This window comes from Pseudochaenichthys georgianus, chromosome 15, assembly GCF_902827115.2.
Source record: "Pseudochaenichthys georgianus chromosome 15, fPseGeo1.2, whole genome shotgun sequence".
In the NCBI taxonomy this organism is placed as follows: Eukaryota; Metazoa; Chordata; class Actinopteri; order Perciformes; family Channichthyidae; genus Pseudochaenichthys; species Pseudochaenichthys georgianus.
In genome coordinates this window covers 24,865,911-24,891,302 of record NC_047517.1, presented here as the reverse complement: position 1 = coordinate 24,891,302, position 25,392 = coordinate 24,865,911, and the positions used below count along the sequence as shown (strand labels likewise).

The 25,392-nt window shown below is 44.2% G+C and overlaps 1 protein-coding gene and 2 long non-coding RNA genes across 4 annotated transcripts in view; all 3 read right to left on the bottom strand.

The window, feature by feature from the left end:
* Positions 1–17,788, bottom strand: part of marchf8 (membrane-associated ring finger (C3HC4) 8) — a 112,233-nt gene extending 94,445 nt beyond the window's left edge. The window contains exon 1 of one of the 2 annotated variants that reach the window (XM_034100166.1): positions 17,657–17,788. The gene's annotated coding sequence lies outside the window, so the exon portion shown is untranslated. The remainder of the gene's footprint in view (positions 1–17,656) is intronic. The other variant, XM_034100165.2, reaches the window with a different exon arrangement.
* A 4,542-nt stretch (positions 17,789–22,330) lies between these two features.
* Positions 22,331–23,093, bottom strand: LOC139435291 (uncharacterized). Its single transcript, XR_011644574.1, has 3 exons — positions 22,992–23,093; positions 22,540–22,600; positions 22,331–22,416 (listed from the first exon to the last, which is right to left on the bottom strand). It is a non-coding gene; the product is annotated as an uncharacterized lncRNA (long non-coding RNA).
* A 734-nt stretch (positions 23,094–23,827) lies between these two features.
* On the bottom strand, positions 23,828–25,392 carry LOC139435218 (uncharacterized). Its single transcript, XR_011644500.1, has 3 exons — positions 25,122–25,392; positions 24,680–24,771; positions 23,828–24,298 (listed from the first exon to the last, which is right to left on the bottom strand). It is a non-coding gene; the product is annotated as an uncharacterized lncRNA (long non-coding RNA).

Here is a 25,392-nt window from a genome sequence, read left to right as displayed (position 1 = left end):
AAAGCGCTGACACAATTTATAACTATTTTTGGTCTCCCGAAGATCATCCAGTCAGATCAGGGGTCTAACTTCACTTCAAAGTTGTTTGCCGAGGTGTTACAGCAGTTGAATATCAAACATTCACAGTCAAGTGCCTATCATCCTCAGAGCCAGGGAGCACTTGAGAGGTTCCACCAATCCTTGAAGTCTCTCCTCCGTTCATATTGTACGGAGTTGGAAGGTGACTGGGAAGAAGGGTTACCCTGGTTGATGCTGGCGGCAAGGGAGGTTTCACAGGGGAGTTTGGGTTTTAGACCTAATGACCTGGTTTTTGGTCACAATGTAAGGGGCCCGTTGGCCACCCTACACGAGGATTGGCAAGCCAAGAAGGCCCCGTCAAGTTTGATAGACTATGTCCATGGTTTCAAACACCGCTTGTATCGGGCTAATCAAATGGCAAGAGAAAAGCTACAGTCTGCTCAAACTAAAATGAAAAGCCTCTATGATCGACGTGCAGAACTTTGTGAGTTGAGTCCTGGGGATCAGGTTTTAGCACTGCTGCCTGTAGTTGGCTCCCCGTTTCAGGCCAAGTTCTCTGGCCCTTATACAGTGTCCAAGAAGTTGTCAGACCTCAACTATTTGATAGCGACCCCTGACCGGAAGAAGTCGGTGCAGTTTTGCCATATAAACTTGCTAAAACCGTATTTTTCCCGTAAACCTGTGCCAGATGTGGTTTGTTCTGTTTCCTCAGATGCTGCAGTGGTGACAGTGGGTCACCCGTCACCATCTCTGGATGTGGGGGCAGGGGTTACGGTTGAAGAGGAGTATTCCCCAGATGATGGTCTGTTGAGAGGACGGCTTAAGAATTCGGAGTCACTGGCTAATCTGGGTGGAATGCTGGGTCATTTAACCGAACCGCGGCGCACAGAGTTGGTCGATCTAGTTAAAAACTACCCCTGCCTGTTTGGAGACACTCCATCTCGCACCCACCTTATAGAACACGATATTGAGGTGGGTGATGCTAAACCGGTACGACAGCGTTTTTACCGCATGTCTCCGGACAAACGAGAGCATTTAGAGGCAGAAGTTAAGTATATGCTGGAGAATAACATTGCTGAGCCGTGTGCTTCTAGTTGGTCTTCTCCTTGTTTGCTGGTTACGAAACCAGATGGTACATTTAGACCATGTACTGATCTCCGCAAGGTGAATTTAGTGACCAAACCTGACTCGTTTCCACTCCCTCGCATGGAGGACTGTGTGGACCAGGTCGGTTCTGCTAAGTTTGTCAGTAAATTTGACCTGCTAAAGGGTTACTGGCAGGTCCCGTTAACGGCAAGAGCTAGGGAGATCGCCTCATTTATCACGTCCAGTGGGTTGTACTCATACACCGTAATGCCATTTGGGTTACGAAATGCCCCAGCCACGTTTCAACGCCTGATGAACCAGGTGGTGTCAGGTCTTGCTGGCTGTGCTGTGTATCTGGATGATGTTGTGGTATACAGTGACACTTGGAAGGAACATCTCCAACACATTAATGCGCTGTTTGAACGTCTTGCCTGGGCTTGTCTGACCGTTAACTTGGCAAAGTGTGAGTTTGCTAAGGCAACGGTCACCTACCTGGGTAAAGTAGTTGGCCAAGGACAGGTTAAGCCAGTGAGGGCAAAGGTGCTGGCAATTGACCGGTTCCCTGTTCCCACAACCAGAAAAGAACTCTCTCGTTTTCTGGGCATGGTGGGGTACTATCGTGGGTTCTGTCAGAATTTCTCTACGGTGGTTGCGCCCCTCACCTCTCTTCTCAGTCCTAAGGTCAAGTTTGAATGGTCTCCTCGATGTCAACAGGCTTTTGAGGCTGCGAAAACTGTGTTGTGCTTGGCTCCTGTCCTAGCAGCACCCCAGATGGACCAGCCCTTCATTCTTCATGTGGATGCTAGTAAGGTTGGAGCTGGGGCTGTACTCGCGCAGGTTGATGAGAGCGGCTCCGAATTCCCGGTAAGTTTCTTCTCGAAGAAATTTAACTCTCATCAATTAAACTATTCTATCATTGAAAAGGAGGCACTGGCACTCTTCTGGGCGTTAAAGCATTTTGAGGTGTATGTTGGGAGTGGAGTTGGGCCCTTGGTGGTCTATACAGATCATAACCCCCTAACCTTTCTGCACTCGCTCCAGAATCCAAATCAACGCCTTATGCGTTGGTGTCTCTTCCTCCAGCCTTTTCATCTGGACATTAGGCATGTCAAAGGTGTGGATAATACAGTGGCTGATGCCATGTCCAGGGCTATAACCTCCTAGGTTAACTAGTGTTTTTCTCCCTGCAGGGGTGTCTGTTTTTTCTGTTTTGCCCTCTCTTAAAATGCTTCTTAGGTACCAAAGTTGCTGAGGGGTTGAGCAAGAGGCTACAGATGTGCTTGCAGGTTGTACGAACATTTGAAGGTTAACTTTTGTTGTGTCTATTGTGTTTGGTGGTTGTGTTTTTGTGCCTCAGGTTGGAGGATCCTAGTGGGTCCTCCATTTTAAGGGAGGGGGTGTGACGACCCCTCCCCCCCTTCTGCCTGGCTGTGCTCCCTGCCTTGCTGTCTTCTGGCAGGTACTGGGAGTGTCGTCCTGTTTGTGCCCGCCCATCTAGAGGCGGAGCCACCAGAAGGCATAAAGGTTTCCCAGCTGCAAGGATCAATCTCTCTGATTCAGATCCTGGCATGCTGCAGCAACCTCAGCCTACAGCCTGTGTTAGGTTTGATGCACCCTCCAACATGCTACAACACCCTTCCACACACTCACACACTGCTCACACTACTGACAGTCTGATTCTTACCACATTATACATCAGAGGTGTTCTTCAACAATCTGTTAAATAAATATATATTTGGCATTAAACTCTGTGTGGCCTCCCTGTTTGTTCCAGCCTTTGGAAGGTTGTAACACAACCTTTGACACATCAGGACATGTCTTGATGTAGACCCTCACCCTCCCACAGCAGCCAAATCCAAGGTAATGGAACAGATGAAGATTTCAGGGGTGCTCTGATAAAGCACCCCTCGTCTTTGTAATGGGGATAATCAAAACCTACAGGGCTCCAAAATAACCTGCAGTGGATGCTGTACTGTAGCTCAGTTGTGGCCACAATATTCTAATATAGGTCATTTCATATCTAGTTTTTCAATAAATAAAAAGTCAATATTGAACACATTAAAGCCTGTTTTTGAAACGCCTTTGTATATTAATTATTGGCCAAATAAAATATACTGACTTGTGAGTGAGTTGAGAAAATTATATATATGTGAAATTAAAGAGAAAACATGTATAACTATAAACCAAATTGATATGATAAACATTGTTTATCTTTTTGGGTATATATCATAATATTGCCAAGCCATGCACAGGTTACAAGTTGCTCATGCAAACACAATGTTTTGGTGCCACTTTGGGTGTCTGTATGACATGTTCAGCGCAAACATCTTCAAGCAAAGAGGCTATAAAAGGGAGGTGTTTTCACAGCCATAATCACACTCATTTGAACTTGTAAAAATGTCACAGAGCATCAAAGTGTCATGACCGCCTCAGAACCTGAGACCTGACAGAGAAGCTAATCTCCCTCTGGACTGCACACATTATGCTCCAGGATGTAGACTAACTCGTCAATAGAGCTGTTCACATGAATGCTTTTTATCTTTCAACACCAATACTCACACCAACTTCAACAGCTGTACACACAGAGCAACGCACATTCATTCAACTGAATACATATTGGTCTCATTTGTTGCTTGGAAAACTAATCCAAACCAAATGCATCACATTACAAGCAATAACATAATTAAATAATGATTGAAATCACAAACAATAGGCTTACAAATGATTGAATAATGTGCTGTTTCGAAGAATTATGCAGTATTCTGAGGTACAGTATTTTGAACAGCTGTATCAGGTGACTGTCTCTGACTTTATGGTATTAGGTTAAAGTCGTAAAGCAGCAAATGCAAACACCACCAGTAGAACAATCAATAGGGAACAATAGAAGAGTCATTCAAAACTAATTCCATATTTATTGTGAAATGACAGCAGGGACTCAGCTTTTGGAACTTGTCGTTGGTTTGAAACCCACATCAAGAGAAGTTGATTATATCCATTCTGTTTACAAGCGATTTGGGGAAATTATATAAATGGTCAGTGGATAATGTTCCAAAGGAAAAACCCAGCAAATGTTCCAGAGGTTCCACGGCACTTCCCAAAAATTGCATGACAATCGGTATTTAAAATAAAACGTCATGTAAACTACTTTAATTGTCGGGCCAGCCACAGTGGCTGCTCAGCCAATCACACAGCTTCTCCTCCAGTTCCAACAAACACTGCTGCTGATGCTGTGTGTTTAGAGGCCAATTTAAGCTTTCACCAGATGCCTATAGGATGGGTTGTTGCAGCATAATATGAGCAGCACAGACAGTGGATACAAAAAGAACACATTTACAGGAAAAGGTCACAGATTGTCATTAAGCATATCATTATGCATGCAAAACTTTCTTTGCTCAAAAACTATAGGTTACTTACGTAACCCCAGTCTCAGACTCACTATGGGATGCGCCTCATCGCGGAGCAAACCGAAGCATCAATCTCATTACGCCAATCCTGATTGGCTGGTGATCTTGACGTCAGCGTCAGGGGAAATCACTCCCTATAAGTAGCTTGCGCCACAACGCATGCGTCATTCAAAATAAGCACCTCTTCTCGCTTCACCATAGCAAGGAGGGCCGTCTGGTGAGACATCTCACTTCATGTTACTCTGAAACCTGGGGTTACGTAAGTAACCTATAGTTCTCATTCATAACACTCCGTTCGATGTCTCACTATGGGATATTGTAGCTCCAGTATTGTCAGACAGGCTTATCTCGAAGATCACCGATCAACCAGAATTTAACAGGTGGAGTCCCGACTCAACAAGGTGCCCAGCACTGCTCGGGCCACACTAGGAGCAGAGACGTCTAGCCTGTAAAAGCGGACAAAAGTGAGCGGCGAGGACCAGCTCGCCGCTGCACAGATGTCTTGGATGGAAACACCCTTGAACAAAGCCCAGGATGTAGCCAGGCCCCGAGTCGAGTGAGCCCGCAGACCCGAAGGTGCTTGCAAATTCTGACTCGTATAGGCCAAAGCAATTGCCTCCACAATCCAGTGGGAGAGCCGTTGCTTAGTAACAGGCTTGCCCTTGTGAGGGTTAGCCCAGGACACGAAGAGTTGGTCATTAAGACGAAGCTCTTTTGATCTGTCCATATATGTGTGTAAAGCCCGGACTGGACACAACAGATCCTGCTGCTGCTCCCCGGAGGAAACCAGCTGCGGAGGAAATGCCTCAATGTCAATCGGGGTACACGAACCAACCACCTTTGGTGTAAAGGCAGGCTTGGGTTTCAACAACACTCTCGTTTGCTCTGGGGCGAACTGAGTGCATGAGGGATGTACAGACAGGGCATGAATGTCACTGACTTGCTTGGCGGATGCCAGGGCCAGTAACAGCACTGTCTTGAGTGACAGATGTTTCATGTCAGCTCCTTCCAGGGGTTCAAATGGGGTAATTCTGAGCCCATTTAAAACCACTGCCAGGTCCCATAAGGGCACCAGCGACCTGGAGACAGGGAGGAGCCTGCGCGCTCCCTTCATAAAACGGCAGACCAAAGGATGTTGGCTAGCCGTCTTACCCTCAAAGCCCACATGGCATGCAGCAATAGCAGCCAGGTACACCTTGATTGTGGAGAAAGCTCTGTGTTTATCAATTAAGTCCTGTAGAGATGATAAAATCACCCCGACAGGACATTGAAAAGAGATGTGTCCTTCTTGAAGGCACCACTCCTCAAACACCCTCCACTTACAGTCATAGAGAGACCTGGTGGAGGAAGCTCTCGCACTCTGAATAGTGTTTATCACCTTCTGAGGGAGTCCCACTGTATTCAGATTGTACCACTCACGGGTCAGGCCCATAGTGCCCCGCGCTCAGGGCGCGGGTGAAGGATGGCCCCCCCCGCCTGAGACAATCTGTCCCTGCGTGGTGGGGGCTGCCATGGCTGCCCACACAACAGCTGATATATCTCCGCCAGCCCGTACGTTGCGGGCTAGGGCGGAAACATCAGAGTAAGTGTGTGGCGTTGCTCTTTCACTCTGGCCAGAGTTGGGGGTAACAGAGCCAGGGGTGGGAACGCGTACAGAGGACCCGGAGGTCAATCGTGTACGAGTGCGTCCCCGCCTAACAGTGCGTTTAAATCGTGCATTAAAGAGAACAGCTGTCATTGAGCATTTTTTCTTTATGCCAACAGATTTAACGCGGCTCCGCCGTAACGCACCCACAGCGGACTCCCGATCCTTGGATGAGGAGTCCAGTCTGCATAGAGTGGTGCACCTCTGGACAGTAATTCTGTCCCGAGGTGCATCACTCCCGGTACCTGTGTCGCTCTCAGAGAGAGGAGACGTCTGCCGCTCCAAGGGATCAGTTTGTGTGCCAGTGTGTGACTGGAGACAACGCAACCTCCCTCGGCGGTTCATACACGATATCGTGTTGTCTGTCCTCACGAGGACATGGTGTCCTCTGAGAGAAGGTAGGAAGCGTTTTAGGGTGGGGAACACCGCTAAAAGCTCCGGGTGATTTACGTGCGCCCGCTGGAGGTCTCTGCTCTAGAGACCTCTCACCGGGCGACCTTCGTAAATACCCTACGGGTTTTGTTTTATTATGAGACCCATGTTGAGCGGGTGCTTTACGAGGACATTTGTCTGCGTAATCTGACTCTGCTCGGCGGGCATTATAGATAAAACCCTTCTTTCTAGGAGAGAGAGAACCTCTCTCTCCAGAATATGGGTTGACTCTCTCTGGGCTTGTGAAAACAGATAAAGTATAACTGTTTTGAGAAACCCAGGCAGATGTCGTGAGTATCTCCTGCTGTATGCTCCTTAGAGCCAGCTGAGATGTCACGCATGCGCGTGACGGTGGTGCCCTTACAGCTCCAGCCGGCACTGCGCATGCGTGGACGGTGGTGCCCTTAAAGCCCCAGCCGGCACTGCGCGTGCGCGTGGCGGTGGTGCCTTCACAGACCCGTCAATAATCCGCCTTTTTGAGAGATGCCGTAGCTGCTCTCAACAGGGGAAAAAATTGGCGGGCTGTTTATTGGTTTTATTGATTTTCTTTTCATCTTTTTGAGCTGCGCCCTCGGCCTGAAGCCTGGATGCGTCAGCGGCAAATGTTTTATGACAGAGGAATCAATCAATGTGTGACATGTGTTTGTGCGGACTTGAGGATGGTGTTTAGGCATCTCTCGAGGCGGCGGGAACATATTCACGAGGGAAGAAGGAGGGGCTGTCACGCCGCTCGCTTCTTCTTCCTCAACTGCTGGCCGAAATTCTGGGTTTGCTGAGCCTGAGCTGCAGCCGGAACCGGAGAATTTCTAGGCCAGCTTGCCCTTATCTCCAGCCTGGGCTGGGGACTCGGGGTGAGCTGCGTCTTCGGTGCTTTAAACCGAGCAGAGTTCGAGGCAGCCTGGGCAGAGGACTGCTGCTGTGAAAGCAGCGGCTGGACCCTTCGAGGGAGGCAGAGGTGGAGTGCCTCGTCCTCCCTCTTTTTCGTCTCACACCTCCTTTGCATGGAGGCGAGAGCGGAGCCGAAAATTCCCTCGGGAACGATGGGCATATCCAGCACATCCTCCTTTTCCCGGTCTGGGAGGTTGGTGAGGTTGAGCCATCTCGCTCTTTCCTGCACCACCATGATCCCCATTACCTTGCCCGTGGCCTGGACGGCGCAGCGTTGGACACAGAGACAAATGTCCGTGACCGCTGCCATCTCGTCCAGAGTGGCTGCCCCCGGGTTACCCGACAGGTCCTCGCAGAGCTCCGCTTGGTAGGCGGTTAGCAGCGAGGACACATTCAGGGCCCTGGCGGACAACGCTGCAGCTTTGTAGGACTTTTCAGTCATTGCTGACTGAAAACGGTCCGACTTTGCTGGCAGCGTGGGGTTCCTGCTTGGTGACGGGCCCACCTTTGGTAGAAGGTGAGCCGCTACCAGCGGTTCCATGTGCGGCATGTGGAGCAGGCCGAGCTTCTCCATTCCGTCGCAGTCGGAAGGAGGCACCCAGGATTGGGACCTTGTTGCTGAAGGGCCGGTCTCTCCACGAGACCGACACTTCATCCAACATTTCCGGGAAGACCGGGAGGAGTTGCCTCTTTTTGCCAGCTGCTAGGGGAAGGTGTTTCCCCTCGTAGCGGGACCTGGAGGTCTCCTTGGCCATTTCAGGCCACGGAACGTTGAGTCTGACCGCAGCGCATTTGCACACGGCATGCAGGTCCATGCTCAGACCGGGCGAAGCTGGTGCGCTATCGCCCGGGAGAGCAGCACTTGCCTCAGGCTTTGCAGCCTGAGCCGGTGACATGAAGGTGTCCTCTTCTTGTTCATCCGATTCGGACAGGAGGAACGCCAAGGCGTCCTCGTCTTCGTCCTCCTCGTAGTCCAGCCCGAGGACATCCTGCGCGGGTGAGACCATGGTGAGGTCTAACCAGGAGCCCCAGCTTGGTGGAGCGCGGGAAACCGTTCCCGCGTGTCTTGCCGTCACCGGGTCCCGGCCTGCCAGGGCGCGGGATTCCGGTTCTATAGCCATAGCAGATAGTGAGCCCCAGACCGACACGGAGAGGGGTTCACTCTCTGTGGCGGACACCCCCATGTCTTGAGTGCCGGCCGGCGGGTCTGTGGACATGGGGGGGGGGTCCTGTTCCGACAGGCTAGCTTGTCTTGCTAACCGTCGGCGGAGGCTCTTAACGGTGAAGCGGACACAATGTCCGTATGAGCCGGGGTTGTCGATCGCGCCTCGGTGCTAGCAACAGGTGTGCTGCTAGCTTAAAAAATCGGACCTACCTTACTTTCCCGGGAAGAGATGGGCGAGGTCGATTTTAAATACTAACAGCGTTAGTACTACCGTCTTCCTGCTAAGCAGAAGGAGTAGCCGGCGAGCGCCTGTCGACCGAAATGGGTATTTGGGTTCAGTCTGTGGACAGTGAAGCTTGCCCGGCTACTGTGAGATGTGCTCTGAAGCGAGAAGAGGTGTTTGAATGACGCATGCGTTGTGGCGCAAGCTACTTATAGGGGGTGATTTCCCCTGATACTGACGTCAAGATCACCAGCCAATCAGGATTGGCGTAATGAGATTGATGCTTCTGTTTGCTCCGCGATGAGGCGCATCCCATAGTGAGACATCGAACGGAGTGTTATGAATGAGAACAGCAATTAGTCTCTGAAACTCAGCGTGCACTGATAGAAACCTGCTTGATTGAGAAAAGAACTCCAACTGAACAAAAACTTCACTAAATCAGAGTATAATCTTTACTCGGGCCATTTGATGTTGAATTGTATTTGTTCAAATCAAGTTGTGATAGTTAACGTGTACATGGTCGGGCTATCACTACCACATAAACACACTAGAAGAAATTAGCACTTTTAAAAACTGCGCGTGTATCAATTAAGTTGCAGCTTTGAAGAAAATTGATTTCTGGAGGCTTATTTTCAAAGATGGATTAGCCATCAAATCATTTCAGCGAGTACATTTTTTACTTAAGTTATGAAAATGGATGGCTGACTGGCTTTCAGAAATCTAATCAAATATGATCTGATGTAGAGATATTGATAGACTTGGAAAGCAGCATTCAGTGCGGTATGTCAGTTTAAAAGACTACAAACTGGAGTTTGAATGAGCTTTGCTCTTATGAAAAACTGCAATGTTCGGCATGGAATTATTGATGATTCCTCAACACAGCTTTGAAAACATGAAACATCGCTTGATTTCCTGCCATTCAAACAGTCTGAATAAATAAATGAGGCTTCAGCACATCCAAATATATTGTTTTCATATTGCACTTTGAAAGACAAACTCTTACAATACATCCATATAAATGAGAGCGCAGACGCTCTTTTCTGCACCTACTTCCACACTGTCGTATCACTCTGCTATCAGTCACTCCTGTTTAAGACTCCGCCGTCAACACTGTGCTAATTAAGTAGTAAAGTGTCAAGCCTGCAGTCAGTCCTCCAACCAGGATCAGACAGGTGACAAATCAACGGAAATACTTGAAGAAACTCGAGGAGAAACATAATGAATGCAGTCTTCCGTACAAAGAGGTCCGGCCTTATGATGGTGAAAATTGGATGCAGTGTGAGAAAAAGTTTTTACAGAGTACTTGTCCATGGACAAGTGAGTTTGGCAATTTACTTGTCCGAATACATTTTTCACTTGTCCAGAATGGACAAAAATGTGGGGCCACTGGAATCTTCTTCTTCGCCATCGTATTTTACATTTTCCCACGGTTTTTACGACACCGCTAACGTAAGTGAGCGGTAAGCTTTTAATGCATCACACATAGGGTTGGGTATCGTTTGGATTTTAACGATTCCGGTTCTGCTTTTCGATTCCGGTTATTTTTGTTTCTCGATTCCGGTTCTTTGAGAGGGTAAAAATAAGTCCCATGACAAACTGGGAGAAAAATATATTTATGAAAACATTAAGTAAAATCTGTATTCCTATTTACAAATCACTTCATACTGTTTAATTTCTTTCGGTTATTGAATACAATTATATAAAAATAATCTCTGCATTGTTTAGTTAGTTCTAAGTGGTGCAGTTTGAGAATGTACAGTTGGCCCAGTCTCCTCTGATGTTACACTGCAACCTGCCTGTGAGACAGAGTCCAACCACACATGTCCAACACATAGGACATATAATAATAATAATGACACATTAGATGTATAGCCTAGAGGCCTAGCGCTTTTCTACAACTCAAAGATGCTTGCACGCTTACACATGTCCTGCAATCAGGGCCGCTATTATTAATAGAAGTTGTTTATTTGCATTAATTATATTTTAATCTTTTTGAGAATAGTATTTGGCAGGAAATGCAGACGTATTCACCTGTAAACGCATACTGAACGACATACATGCACAACCATTTACCTCACTGCATACAAAAGTGTTGATAATAATAATAAACAGGAATTATATTTATATTATTATATTAGCCTACTTTGTTTCGAAGAAAAAAAAAAAGTTAACTCCTGTCGGTTGGGGGGGGGGCCTCATCTCACAATGTCACTTGGGGCCCCAAGTTGGCCAGGGGCGGCCCTGCCTGCAATACACATGCTGCAGCTGCTCACTGTTTGTAAAAGTAAATAAATAGTATTTTCATTTCAATAATGTACTTTCTATACCCTGCTTCATAAACAATACTGACATCCCTGTGCTCCTCCGAGTCTGGGGGTCCGGGAATGTGAGGACAGGGCGAGGACACAGACAGGGAGGCTACTTCATAAAGGAAATGGCGGGCAATATTAACAACATAGGAGTTAAAACGCTTAATAACCTTCATTATGTGTTAGAGAAAGAACATAAGAAAGTTTGACAAAGATTAGGCTGTTAAACGGGCAGAAAGAGTGTGTGTAGAAAGAGAGAGAAAGACGCTGAGCTGCACCGCGCAGCGATCAGCTGATACGGAGCATAGAGAGAGAGCTGCGGTCCGCGGGGCTCGGCCTCGCCTCCTGTCCTCACAACTCTTATTAATCCCGGTACCGGACAATTGTTATTTGTTCCCACCCCGCTCCGCCCCGCCCCCGTCTAACTGTACAGAAAGCGGCGAGATGCATTTCCTTAGGAATCGACAAGCAGAACCGAAACTAACATTTCTAAACGAACAATGGCGGGCACGTACAATTTGCGAATGAGTTCTGCCTTTTGTAAACTGAATGTATCAATAATTTGTCAATAAATCAGGCCGAAAAGCGTCACTTGTCCGCCGGACAAGTCAATTGAAGGATCTACTTGTCCGATATTGTAAATAACACGTCCCGGACGGTGGGACGTGTACTTTTTCGCACACTGGGATGACCATTTTAGTTTTCATTTCATATAGCACTGTAAATTGCATGAAATGATGAGCTGTTTTGTTTTGTTTTATATGTTGATGTATGTTTTGTGTGTGTGCAATAGCCAATGCTCATGCTAGTGCTAATGGGGATAAAAAAAAAGACAGTCAAATGTTTTAATGGGCAGTAAAATTATAATTCACTATATGCTATGCTCTTTATTGTCTATAGATATCAACCTACCAACCATTCCCTACACACTTTCACAACAAAACATATTCATTAAGCAATGCAACTTCCTTGCAAGTGTTTGGAAACATCAGATGACTGAATACGTTTTAGAAGATTTTACCGGAGGCTTGAAAAATTGATGCCAAAATGCACTAAACCTGTTCATGAAACGTACGCCTGTACTACATTTGTTTTTCTGAGATTGGTAATCCATCCTTAAAAAGAGAGACAATCCCAAATGCAGCTACAAGTTTAGCAGAGCAGCAGGTCACCAGGATCATTCTGAAGACTGTTGATACAAACACAAAACCACAAACAGGCTCCAATCTCCAGATTAAGTCATTGTCATTGCATCAGTCTATGTTGTGTCTGGCTACACACACAGAACAGTACTATTGTGTCTCCTTCCATAATCCAAACACACATGTTGATCTGTTGCTACGAGCAGACAGAGACCTTGGAGACGCTGTAAACCCTAATGACATCATCAACCATAACCCGCTACCTGCAGCAGCCATCCGAGGGTCCATTCAGCTGAGCCAGCATTTATGCTCTGCTGATGTATCGCCCCTGTCGAGCCACGCCTCCCCCTCTTCATCCCACACATCATCATTTCATTGCACTCGCCCAACACACATAAGTCTGAGGGAGGGAGGCTACTTAAGATGTGCAAGACATTTCAATATAAACACTGCTCTGTTGTCCTATAAGCACGGTTTCTAACTCCTGCCATTAGCATTACTCCAGTGAGGTTTGAGTCATGGGGGGTGCATGACATCACCCATAGGAGGAAGCCATTAGATTGGATCAATACTCTATTCCTAAAGACGAAGAGCAGCCACAGTGGGGCACAGCAGCAGGGCAGGAGAGGATTGAGTTAGCGCACAGGAGGCAAAGAGGAATGACACAGTATCATACCTTTATTATGCTATTATATTACAGCCCAGCCAGACGCTGATACAACACGACTAGCAGGGGACGTGTTCATATGATTATACCGGAGAAGGATCAGATAACAGAAGCAGGGACAGCAGCACAGAGTCTACGAGGCAATGGAAACCTTGGTACCATACTGTGGAACAATTGCAATTGCCATATGGTGATTTTGTTAATATACTTTTATTATTTTTATTCAGAAAGTAAAGCTTGCTAAACTGGAGGTAATAAATGACAATATCACAACTTCCTTAAAGTCACTAGAGTCCAGGAAAACCCACATCCTGGATCATTTACACAGTAAAAGGGAACAGGATATGTATGAAGATTGGTTTTTTTTGTTGGCTGGATCCATTTCCTGTCTCTTTGCAGAATGTAAATCAATATTATGTTACAGATTAAGCCCCACAGCGGGGGGGCGGGGGTGAGTAGGTGACGTAGAGAATCAGTGTGAGTCAGAGAACGTCCTCTGCAAGTGCCATTTTAAAATAGGTTGACATTAAAAATGGAAAACAATATTAAGAGTAAATAAGATTGCTGTTGGTTGGGTAGAGCGCAAATTAAAAGTGGTGTGGTTAACGATACTTGCACGGGAAAGATGATAAAGTGGTTGGTGAGTGTGTGTGTGTGTGTGTGTGTGTGTGTGTGTGTGCGTGCGTGTAGATGTTGTTGTTGATAAGATGTATGTTTTTTTTAGATTAAAAAAGGTAGAGCTGAAATAAAGACATGAAATCAATCGGTTCTCTGCCTTTTTGTACACTTAAAAGGTCCCATGTCATGCTTTTCTGGTTATTACCCGTCCCCTTGTGCGTTATGAAGGTCTTCATGCATGTAAACGGTCTGCAGAGGAACCGCATGACGTCATGCGGTTCCCGGAACCAAAATGGACCAATCCACGCAGCTCCTCACACACCAGGAGGGGTGAGGACCTTTAGCGTACATTTTCAACTAACAGGGAGTCCCCTGGTTGGTATAGACGAGTTGGGATCGCGGAGAAATGCTCTCCGCAGACCCATTCTCACAGCGTTATAAACCTTTTTCTTACTCAATATCAAGCCACACTTATTGTTTTTACTTCGGCTGTGAGTGTTTGTGTGTGCTCAGGATGAGTTTTGCGCTGTCCCGCTGTATCGCCGACCCGGAAACCAAACCAGTAAGCCAGCTCAGTGAGCAGCGAGCCTCGCAACGTCCCGAACAATCAGAGCACAGTGGGCTCACAGGGAGGGGGGGCAGGAGCTCCAACAAGCCGTTTAGGAGTGAATACCGGTGAATACACATACTTTACAGAGATGCTGTACTGTATGAGAAACCAATGTGAGTTTAGAAAATTGCACAATATAAATCTATTTTAGTATACCTCAACAATGGAATTATGATCAGTAGAAATGGCCATGACATGGGACCTTTAATATCTTTGGGTTTTGGTCGGCAAAAACAACACATTTGTAAACATTAACTTTGGCTTTGGGAAACTGAGAAGGCCATTTTCGTCACTGGTGTCTGGCATTAGTTGACCATAATTAGTTGCACTGACATATTAGCCGAAATAACAGAAATGTTCATGAGTTTCATTACCATAAGCTTTAGCTAATCTAGGTTAGGCTTGGAAAATGAGTCGACAACACAATTTAAAGTATTTCATTTTCAGCTCTTTGCCGTTTTAAACATGCTGTATGTGATTACTAAGGACAGGCGTTTAGGACAAACTAAATAAAGATGTGAATAAGGCGAAACAGAATTAAAAAAAATAACAATTATTTTAAGAAACTTCTTTCTGAAACTCTTCTGCAAGTTGAAATGTGTTTTGGCCATTGTTAAATTGAATTTGATTGAAACCTCTATAGAATATCACAAAATGGCCTGTCAAACACATCGGCTGTTCTAAAATTTAAAATACTGTGGGCGGCACATTTCACCATCACAGCCAATTGTGTCAAACAATTATGGCATTTAATTGGCAGAAAGCTATCAAAGACTTCAGATTCTTTCCACCCTCCAATTACTTTATTCAGAACCTATCTCTGAAGACACAAAGCATGAGTTAATTTGCAAGCACACAATGGCCCAGTCCGTTACGACTGCAGGCTCCCAGTGTTAGCAGCTTAACAGCTGCAGTCTCAGCCTCCCTCTTTCTCCAGTTTGGAATCATAATCATGGTTTTACGTCCTCATTTCTCCCTGCAGTCGGTCCTGACAAGGCAACAGGCAACTTTAGAGTCTGTTGACAGCTCTGGCAGCTCGGGAGTAGGTGAGATTTCTCATCAAGGCAGAAAGCTTCCTGATACCTGCATGATCCTGCACTGTCAGAGCACACCAAGTCAGCTGGTCTTGATGGGAAGACCATGCCAGGAAGAGGAAACCAGAGGGAGAGGAGAGGACAGTCGGAAATGTAAGATGCCGTCATAGGAAATGACTTTATACTGCAGACTAGAAGGGCACACAGAAAGAGGAGACCTCCAGCAAGGCCATGAACCCATCACGCAGTGTTAGCGAAAGTGAGAAATAAATGGTGTATCCGCCTGTGATTATGATCCAGTCCTAAATGTAAAGGGTTCCTCCTTCCAACCTTTCACCAAGATTCATTACATTTGGGCCAGCAGTTTATCCATAATCCAGCTGACAAACAAACCAACGGAAGCAAAACCATAACCTCCTTGGCAAGGAAGTGTTCCCAACTGTGAGAAAAAGATTACCTGAATACAGCAAATTCACAAGTCACTTGGTATGGTTATTAAAAAGGTGGTTTTTCCTCACTAAAATGTGATATAAATGCTATAATTCAACAAAAAACACAAAATAACTGCACTTTGACAAGTTCAAGCCGCTCATGAATAAAAAAGGCTGACTTTTCATTTGGCTTTGCATTTTTTTTCTGCTAATGAAGATGAAAAGTGTCCCCAGTTGCTTTTTTTCAAAGTCAAGACATATCTTTGTTCAACTCAAGGATGAAACCAAGATAAGAACTCCCATTCTAAATCACTGCATGCCTACAAAAAGGCCACTGGCGTCCGTCGCTATCGTTTGAACACTCAGTTTCAGAAACTTCAAGTGTTTGTGTGGAAATGAAACCATTCCATATGCAGTAATCCCATGTGAGGAGGAGGCCGGATTAGTTACACAGCAGCTCAACAGAGACAATATGCATTGTGTTATCTGTAAGTTTATGCATGCACGCACACTCCACGGGACAATGAGGCTTCTTATCGCAACAAGCCCTCAGTTTTTCACAACACTACCATAGACATAACCAAAGGCTACAGTGATGTCACACACACAGCTGGTTGTTCTTCTAACACTGACAGTAGCTGAACACCACAGGCTGCAGGGTTGCATCATGATAAAAATGGTGCCTTAAAAGGCTGTATTTGACATGACGCCAACTCTTGTTACCTTGGAATGAAGCTGAGTCAAAGGTTTGCCCTCCCACTGAAAAAATAAACAACACAGCAGGCCACCACATAGTTGTAACAAGCACAGAAAGCTTTAGCTATACAAGTGTGTATGATTTGCTTTAAAAAGGTTTAAACAAGCTGCAATTGCAATACACACACACAGACTATACTGCAGGCATCATGGCACACAGCAGGACTGGAGTTTAAGGTGGAAGAAAAGGAGGAAAGCTGATCCTGCAGCCAATGAGAAGACTGAGTGTAATCTGAGAGCCACTGTAACAATTCACTGAGGGCAGTACACCTCACATTCATCAGGCAAAACAACATTTTAGAGTTTAATCAGAGGGTTGAATTGTTGATTATATAAAACTAGAATGACTGTTTATATGTTTCAACAGCTGCAGCCTGTGGAAGCAATGCAGCTATGGCTATCAGCTTGATGTTATTATGGTTCATAATAAAGGCAACATCCGACAGCAGTGTGCCTCAGACCTCAAGTCTACAGAAAATGATCTTTGAGAAAAGGAAACTGCTGTGGGCCACCATGTTAATTCAAGCATTAACATCCCAATACATATTGATCCAGGGTGGTAAACTCAAAAGAGACAAACCCACAGCTATGGCATGGTCATCCCCATTTTACAGGCTAGAGAATTCAAGTTTACAGCATTTAAGGTAGCAATGTTGGGAACAAATGCTACTCGACAATATTGCTTAATCGTGTCTGAATGCAATCATTTGTATTTTAATGAACTCGTGTCCCATCTTAAGGCACGCCAAACTGAGCGTCGCAAAGGCTTGGGGAAGACTAACAAAGGCTTGCTCGGACACATTGCGTCTTCTCTTGATTCACAATCACAAACACATGCTGAATGGACAAACCCGAGGAAATAAAGAGCAGCAGGGCTGACACAAACCGCGTTGCAGATTTTTGCTGCAGAGTGCACCAGTCGCTGCCATTAAACTCCATGTCCATACCTTTATCACAAACAGGTTACGTTGACAGTCACTAGGAACCAACCCTCGGCTTTCACAGTTGCCAATTAAAAAAAGCAAATTCTCACGCATTCAAATCCCAGTACAGTCCAGACGCTCGTCCGTCAATCCGCCCGACCGACAGACAGACCGTCAGCCACCTCCCGGTCGGATTTAATAAAGCGAGAGGCGCAGCGGACACAGAGGAGCCTCAGTGTGGACGGACTCATAGCATTGGACAAAAATGTTCCTATTCCAACTAACAGAGAAAAGAAGACACTCACCGCTGTGTTTGGCTCCGAATTACGACGTTTTGTTTATTGCGTTGCCCCCGCTGAGCAGCTGAGTGTAGTGGTGCGTCACCGACTTCCGCGTTAATATGGACTGGAAAAAAAGCTCCAAGGGAAATAATGGGTAAAGCATAGGAGGCGCAGGCGGGCCCACCGAGGGGTGCAAGATGTAGCTTATGATAAGGAGGAGGGTGATGGAGGATATAAAGTAATATTGATAATAAAAATAATATAATATTGAACACTCCCCTAATCAGTATTTTATATTAGGCCTAATTAGCATAGCGTACTCGTGACAATGTGAACTGTTAAGGTGTTGACCCACTGAACATTAGGGCCTTTCAGCATGCTGCAGTTACCAACATTTTTAATTAAAGCCTATTTTGTACACTACATTTAATACTCTAGTATCCCACTCTTATCAACCCAATCTCCAGCTGCATTAATTGTTTTAAACCACACAAAAAAGCTCAAATTTAGCAATTTACCATCTAAACGTTTAGCCAGGGTTGCCAACTTTGGGTACCTGGCTGGAGTGAGATTTTGATATCATGGGTTTAATTACACATATGCGCACAACATGACTGCTATCGTGTCAGCAGCGAGACCTTAGCATATATATAGGATATATATACAATATATACAATACACAATATTGGACACAGACTATAAAGGGCACACAGTTTCATTCACTAATGAAAGTCAAACACATGTTTGTTTCCACTGTTTTATTGTGTGCCTGTCGCGATAAGCATTTCATTGACTTATCGTACGATAAATAAAAATGAACTCGATAAATTGCCATTTACATGAGGATGTGACTAGCAGTTTGAAAGGATGTAGTTGAATTATTATTATATATATTATTATCATTATGTCAGTGGTCTAAATGGTCATACAACGGTGCCGACAATAATTTCCGGGAAAATGTATCCAACAAAATTAATTATCGTGAGAGGCCTATTATACATGAAACACACACACACAAACAAATCTACAGACTTACTCCAAACATATTAATTAACACACTCTCACTCTCATATACTCTTTGACTCTATTTTGGCCTAGAACAATAAGCAGCAGACTTTTACTTTTTTATCATTTCTACTGGATTTTAGATCTGCGCATGCGCAATACGGCTCCAGAGTATTTTTGTTGGGTAACCTATGGTAGGGCCAGAGCTATTTAATAGAAGAGTTACGACATCTCCGTTCACTCCAATGGACCACTTTTTTACAGCAATGGCGGATCGTGGAGCCTCTCAATCGTTCCCCGGAAGTTAGCGCCAAGGCTGGCAGAGCTGTGGAGTTGCAGCATAATAGACCGTTCGTGACGGACTTTTAAAGGTAAGAAGAAGTTTAAAGATTTATATTGCGGATATTATCAGTACATCTGATTCAAATGAACATGTGTATTAAAGGATGTCAGTGGATTATCCCTAAATTAGTAGATTTAGGGAACGTTTACAGATAACAGATTAAGCTAGCATACCGAAGCAAGTTAGCAACACACGTTGAACAGCCTTTTAATTGTAAATTCCGTTCTCTCTATGTCATTTCGTCCAACATGTTGAATTAGAGAAGAGGTGCTTCCAAACGGGATTGTACGCGGGGGGGTGGAGGGAGTTAAATATTAGATAAATATAACTTTGGTGCGTGTAACGGCCCGTCTACACTACAGCGTCGACAGCGTCGAAAGCTCCAAGCTGCTCCAAGCTGCCCATTCACTTTCAATGGGGTGACGTCACGTAGCCGCGCTTTTTCGCCGAACTGAATTGTGGGTAGCAGAGCGAGGCGTCTCAGGCGACCCAGGCGACCAGAAGTTGAACATTGTTCAACTTCTGGTCGCCTGGACGCCGGAGTAGCCAGCGCCAGCCAATCAAATCCCGTTTCCCAAAATCTGACAGCTGAAGCGCTAGCCAATCAAACCGCGTCTAAGCTGGGAGAGATATCCCGCCGTTCATTTCTATATTTCAAAAAAAGTCGGGGGAGAAACTAACTATCGCCGTAGCGAATCACCCGGTTTTGTATGACCAGACCCTCTTCACCTACCGGGATACAAACCGGAGGAACCAGCATGGAGGGAGGTGGCAGAGACAGTGGGGGAAACTGGTAGGTTTTCGCCTGTTTGGGGAGTTTATATATATATTGCTCGCATAAAATCCCCGGGGGTTTTTGCTTTGTATGTCGGGGGCGGGAGATTCATGTGATTGGTTGTTGGCCGTGTTGCTTGAATAAAATCCCCAAGCTCCAGACACGCCCAGCTCCAAGCTATTTTTGGAGCTGTAGTGTGGACGCTCCGGTGTTTTTAGCAGAGCCATATTGTGTCCTTGTGATTCTGTTGATTATTACCTGTCTGTATAATGTTGCAGCTCAGCTGATTTTGGATTGATGGCAAAGGGAGAGGGACTTAAGTGAGAGTGAAAACACAAGGTAAGTTTAATACTGTTTTATATAAGTAAACACCTTATCTCCCCGAGGCATTTCCCATCCAATAGGTGTGCTGTGTGTGTGTATAACCCTTTCTCCTGTCTGTTGCTCCCTCTCTCAGCACAAGAACTAGAGGGGGATTCAATGGAGCCTGAATACCTGCACTGAGACCCTCACCCTGCACCCTGAGTCTCAACTCTCAGTGTTTTTCAAGCCTTTCCCTGTTTTTTTGTATTAAACAAAACATTAAGCTTTCCCAATGGTGTGGTTTTCGTTTTGTGAAAAAGTGCAAATGCAGTGTTTGTATATAATTACATCACATATTTTGTTGCTGTTGGTCGTGAAATTGCTCCTGCTGACTTGAGCCAGCCATTTTTCCCTCCGCTCTGTGTCAGTGGGGAAGCCGTACATTCATACTCCTTTCTCTGAGCGATTTGAGCATCCCCAGGCAGCACAGCAAACCATGGTGGCGACTAGGAGGCAGCACAGCAAACCAGGACAACACGGAGGAAAAGGCACCGACAAACTGCATGATATGCTATTCAATGTTTATTGAATTCCATGTATTTGCAATGGATGTTCCTAAAACAACACATTTAACATCATCATCATCATCATCATGCTGCTGCTGCTGCTTTGATAGTCACCTGTCGGTCTCCTGTCCTTTCTGAAAGCCATAAAGATGGCATTAGTCATTTAGATAACTTGTGTCCTCAATCACCAGGGGATTACTGAAACTACCATGAATTTAAGAAAATGGTAGAAATGAATCCAATCTGAATTTTAAAGCATTACTTTAGATCCCCTCCCTCTAAATGTATCAATAAACATTAGAAAGTGATGCTCCTGACTACCATACGAGTTTAAGAAGATAATATTGGTTTGAAAGAATTCAAAGCTATAAATAAACAGCAACAGGCTCTTTAACCAAGGCACTGTTAGCCTAACATGTAAACTAGTTGTTCACACTAATCCTAATATTATCACTTAATATTAGCAAATTCTATTTTATTTTTTAAAACATATTGATGTAAATACATACACATATCGATTTGTTGTATAAATATTGCAACTCAAAACCTTTATTCACTAATAATTAACAAAAATCGTAGTTCTATCTCCTGTTATCAATGCATTCACATTGCCCGCCATGAACTTCCGGGGAACGATCCTCGTCTACATGAACCACGTGACGATAACCGTTTTTGGACTTCCGGTGTCGTAACTCTTCTATCTATATGGCGCTGGGTAGGGCTAACCAGCGCCATATAGATAGAAGAGTTACGACACCGGAAGTCCAAAAACGGTTATCGTCACGTGGTTCATGTAGACGAGGATCGTTCCCCGGAAGTTCATGGCGGGCAATGTGAATGCATTGATAACAGGAGATAGAACTACGATTTTTGTTAATTATTAGTGAATAATGGTTTTGATTTGCAATATTTATACAACAAATTGATATGTGTATGTATTTACATCAATATGTTTTAAAAAATAAAATCGAATTTGCTAATATTAAGTGATAATATCAGGATTAGTGTGAACAACTAGTTTACATGTTACTAACAGTGCCTTGGTTAAAGAGCCTGTTGCTGTTTATTTATAGCTTTGAATTCTTTCAAACCAATATTATCTTCTTAAACTTGTATGGTAGTCAGGAGCATCACTTTCTAATGTTTATTGATACATTTAGAGGGAGGGGATCTAAAGTAATGCTTTAAAATTCAGATTGGATTCATTTCTACCATTTTCTTAAATTCATGGTAGTTTCAGTAATCCCCTCAGAAAGGACAGGAGACCGACAGGTGACTATCAAAGGACTAGCAGCAGCATGATGATGATGATGTTAAATGTGTTGTTTTAGGAACATCCATTGCAAATACATGGAATTCAATAAACATTGAATAGCATATCATGCAGTTTGTCGGTGCCTTTTCCTCCGTGTTGTCCTGGTTTGCTGTGCTGCCTCCTAGTCGCCACCATGGTTTGCTGTGCTGCCTGGGAATGCTCAAATCGCTCAGAGAAAGGAGCACGAATGTACGGCTTCCCCACTGACACAGAGCGGAGGAAAAAATGGCTGGCTCAAGTCAGCAGGAGCAATTTCACGACCAACAGCAACACAATATGTGATGTAATTATATACAAACACTGCATTTGCACTTTTTCATAAAACGAAAACCACACCATCGGGAAAGCTTAATGTTTTGTTTAATACAAAAAAACAGGGAAAGGCTTGAAAAACACTGAGAGTTGAGACTCAGGGTGCAGGGTGAGGGTCTCAGTGCAGGTATTCAGGCTCCATTGAATCCCCCTCTGGTTCTTGTGCTGAAAGAGGGAGTAACAGACAGGAGAAAGGGTTATACACACCTATATAGCACACCTATTGGATGGGAAATGCCTTGGGGAGATAAGGTGTTTACTTATATAAAACAGTAGTATTAAACTTACCTTGTGTTTTCACTCTCACTTAAGTCCCTCTCCCTTTGCCATCAATCCAGAATCAGCTGCGCTGCAACATTATACAGACAGGTAATAATCAACAGAATCACAAGGACACAATATGGCTCTGCTAAAAACACTCACTCTTACACGCACCAAAGTTATATTTATCTAATATTTAACTCCCTCCACCCCCCCGCATACAATCCCGTTTAGAAGCCCCTCTTCTCTAATTCAACATGTTGGACGAAATGACATTAAGAGAACGGAATTTACCATTAAAAGGCTGTTCAACGTGTGTTGCTAACTTGCTTCGGTATGCTAGCTTAATCTGTTATCTGTAAACGTTCCCTAGATCTACTAATTTAGGGATAATCCACTGACATCCTTTAATACACATGTTCATTTGAATCAGATGTACTGATAATATCCGCAATATACATCTTTAAACTTCTTCTTACCTTTAAAAGTCCGTCACGAACGGTGTATTATGCTGCAACTCCACAGCTCTGCCAGCCTTGGCGCTAACTTCCGGGGAACGATTGAGAGGCTCCACGATCCGCCATTGCTGTAAAAAAGTGGTCCATTGGAGTGAACGGAGATGTCGTAACTCTTCTATTAAATAGCTCTGGGGCTAACCATAGATATATATAAACACTAGATGACTCACTCGCGCTGCTGGCCAATTGAGACCGACGTTGCCACTTGGCCGCCATCTTGCTACAGGCAGTTCTCTCATTCATAACATTATGGTTTACTATTTAAATAACCATAGCTTGCTCAATTTTCAACCAATTTTCAAACGGTTTGGTTTTTTATAAACATCAAAGATGTAGTTATGATACTGCATACTTATAATCATGGACTTTCATATGAAAATAACATTAATCAGATAAAGCAATAGCTATACACACACACACAAGGTATTTATATTAAATATTTGCCGGTGTATATATTTCCATTTATTTTATTATATTGTTAATATTTCAAATAAATTATAAAATTAAAACACATTTATATTTTATATATAAAAATCGGTCTCATGTTACCACTCTGTAAGCCAAGAGTTGTTAATTTAGCAATGCCTTAGCTTTAAGAACAGGGACACAACTAATGACAATAGCATATGTTGGTATATTATTTAGATATTCACACCTTTATCAGAAGAACCAAACCAACATAAAATGTGCTCACAGACAGGCCAGTTCTGTCTAATTTATCACAATTATTTTTGACATGAGATCTTCATATCATCCTAGTTTTGTATTTAGTTTCTAGATTTGTAAACAAATCCAGAACCTTTGAAATATGTTATTGAAAAAAGACCAAGAATAATATAAACTGTACCATGTGTCCTTTTGTGTCCTTCTGTAGTCCATTTGTGGTTTGTCTTGTCTCACCCCGGCTGATATATCACAAAATCCAACAACAAACAATTTAAACATAAACTATCCTATGTGTCCTTGGGTGTTATGAAAGGTGGCCCCCCAAAATAAATGTATTATTATTATTAAGAAGAACACATGGCACACCAACAATCAATCACCGTCCAGCCTCAGCTTTGGTATTCTTTCACAACCATGTTATGGGTTTATTAGACTGAGCAAACATAAACATATGTGGGGAACATAGTGCTGCGTCTCCTGTCCGGTCAAATTCCTCACTCCTGAAGTGCTCACTGCAGAGCAGTGTCCTGTCACAGGAAACAAAACCGTCCCTTCTTTGGGCGAGTTCCCACTGCCTCCTCCTCTCTTTGGTTTTGGGAAACCTTAAAAACATGAGAAAGGTAGCCAGATATATAAATTATTGTCAACATGTTCCTCCCTTCTTTCCTTTAACATTAAGGGTAGGACAAAAATACACACCGAAATTATCATATTTTTGGTATGTATGCATGTATGTATAGCCTACTTTAAGAATAAGACAACCACACTAAGAGTAATAAAAAAGGTGTCCAATAGAAACATTAAATAATTGTGTAAAGAAATGGTAACAACATATTCTAATGAGGCTGGGTCAACAACAATATTGCAATACTATTATCTCACATAGCCCCACTGATCCTGTGTAGCAGGACTTGTAATGTACATACATCCACTAAGTAATTAACGATTATCCTAATTTTAGTCATAATATTGTCATATCTTACACGTGAAAGGTGATCCCACGGGTTCTTGTTTCCAGACTGCGGTGATTATAGCATCCGTAGGCTGCACAAAAGTCCGGCATAGTCAGGTACTTCTGTAAACACAAAGCCAGCAAATTCCTGTATCATAATGCAAGATGTTTTTAACAAGCCAAACCACTTGGAAGAAATCATGTGTAACTTAAGTTGTGTTGAAAGAAAGAGCAGTTCTGCCTCTCCCACTGGTGGAGTTGTGGGTCAACTTTGTAATACTAGGTCTCACTGACAGCCTCTTGTTATTAGCCAGCTAATAAATACAACCACATACACAAAGAAAAGCTGCAATTTCAACATGTCCAAGCATCCTGTATCATAGCCATGCTAATCATGTTTATAATAAACCAAACCGTTTGTAAATCAGTCAAGATTTCAGTGAGTTAAGAGTATTTTTGTGCAGATCACTCACCTGACAACAGCTACCATAACGCGAATCAGAGTAACTGTTGACTGTAGCAAGATGGCGGCCGGTCAGCTACGCTGGAAAATCTCCCATGAGCCATCTAGTGTTTATATATATCTATGGGGCTAACCCAGAGCCATATAATAGAAGAGTTACGACAACGGAAGTCCAAAAACGGTTATCGTCACGTGGTTCATGTAGACGAGGATCGTTCCCCGGAAGTTCATGGCGGGCAATGTGAATGCATTGATAACAGGAGATAGAACTACGATTTTTG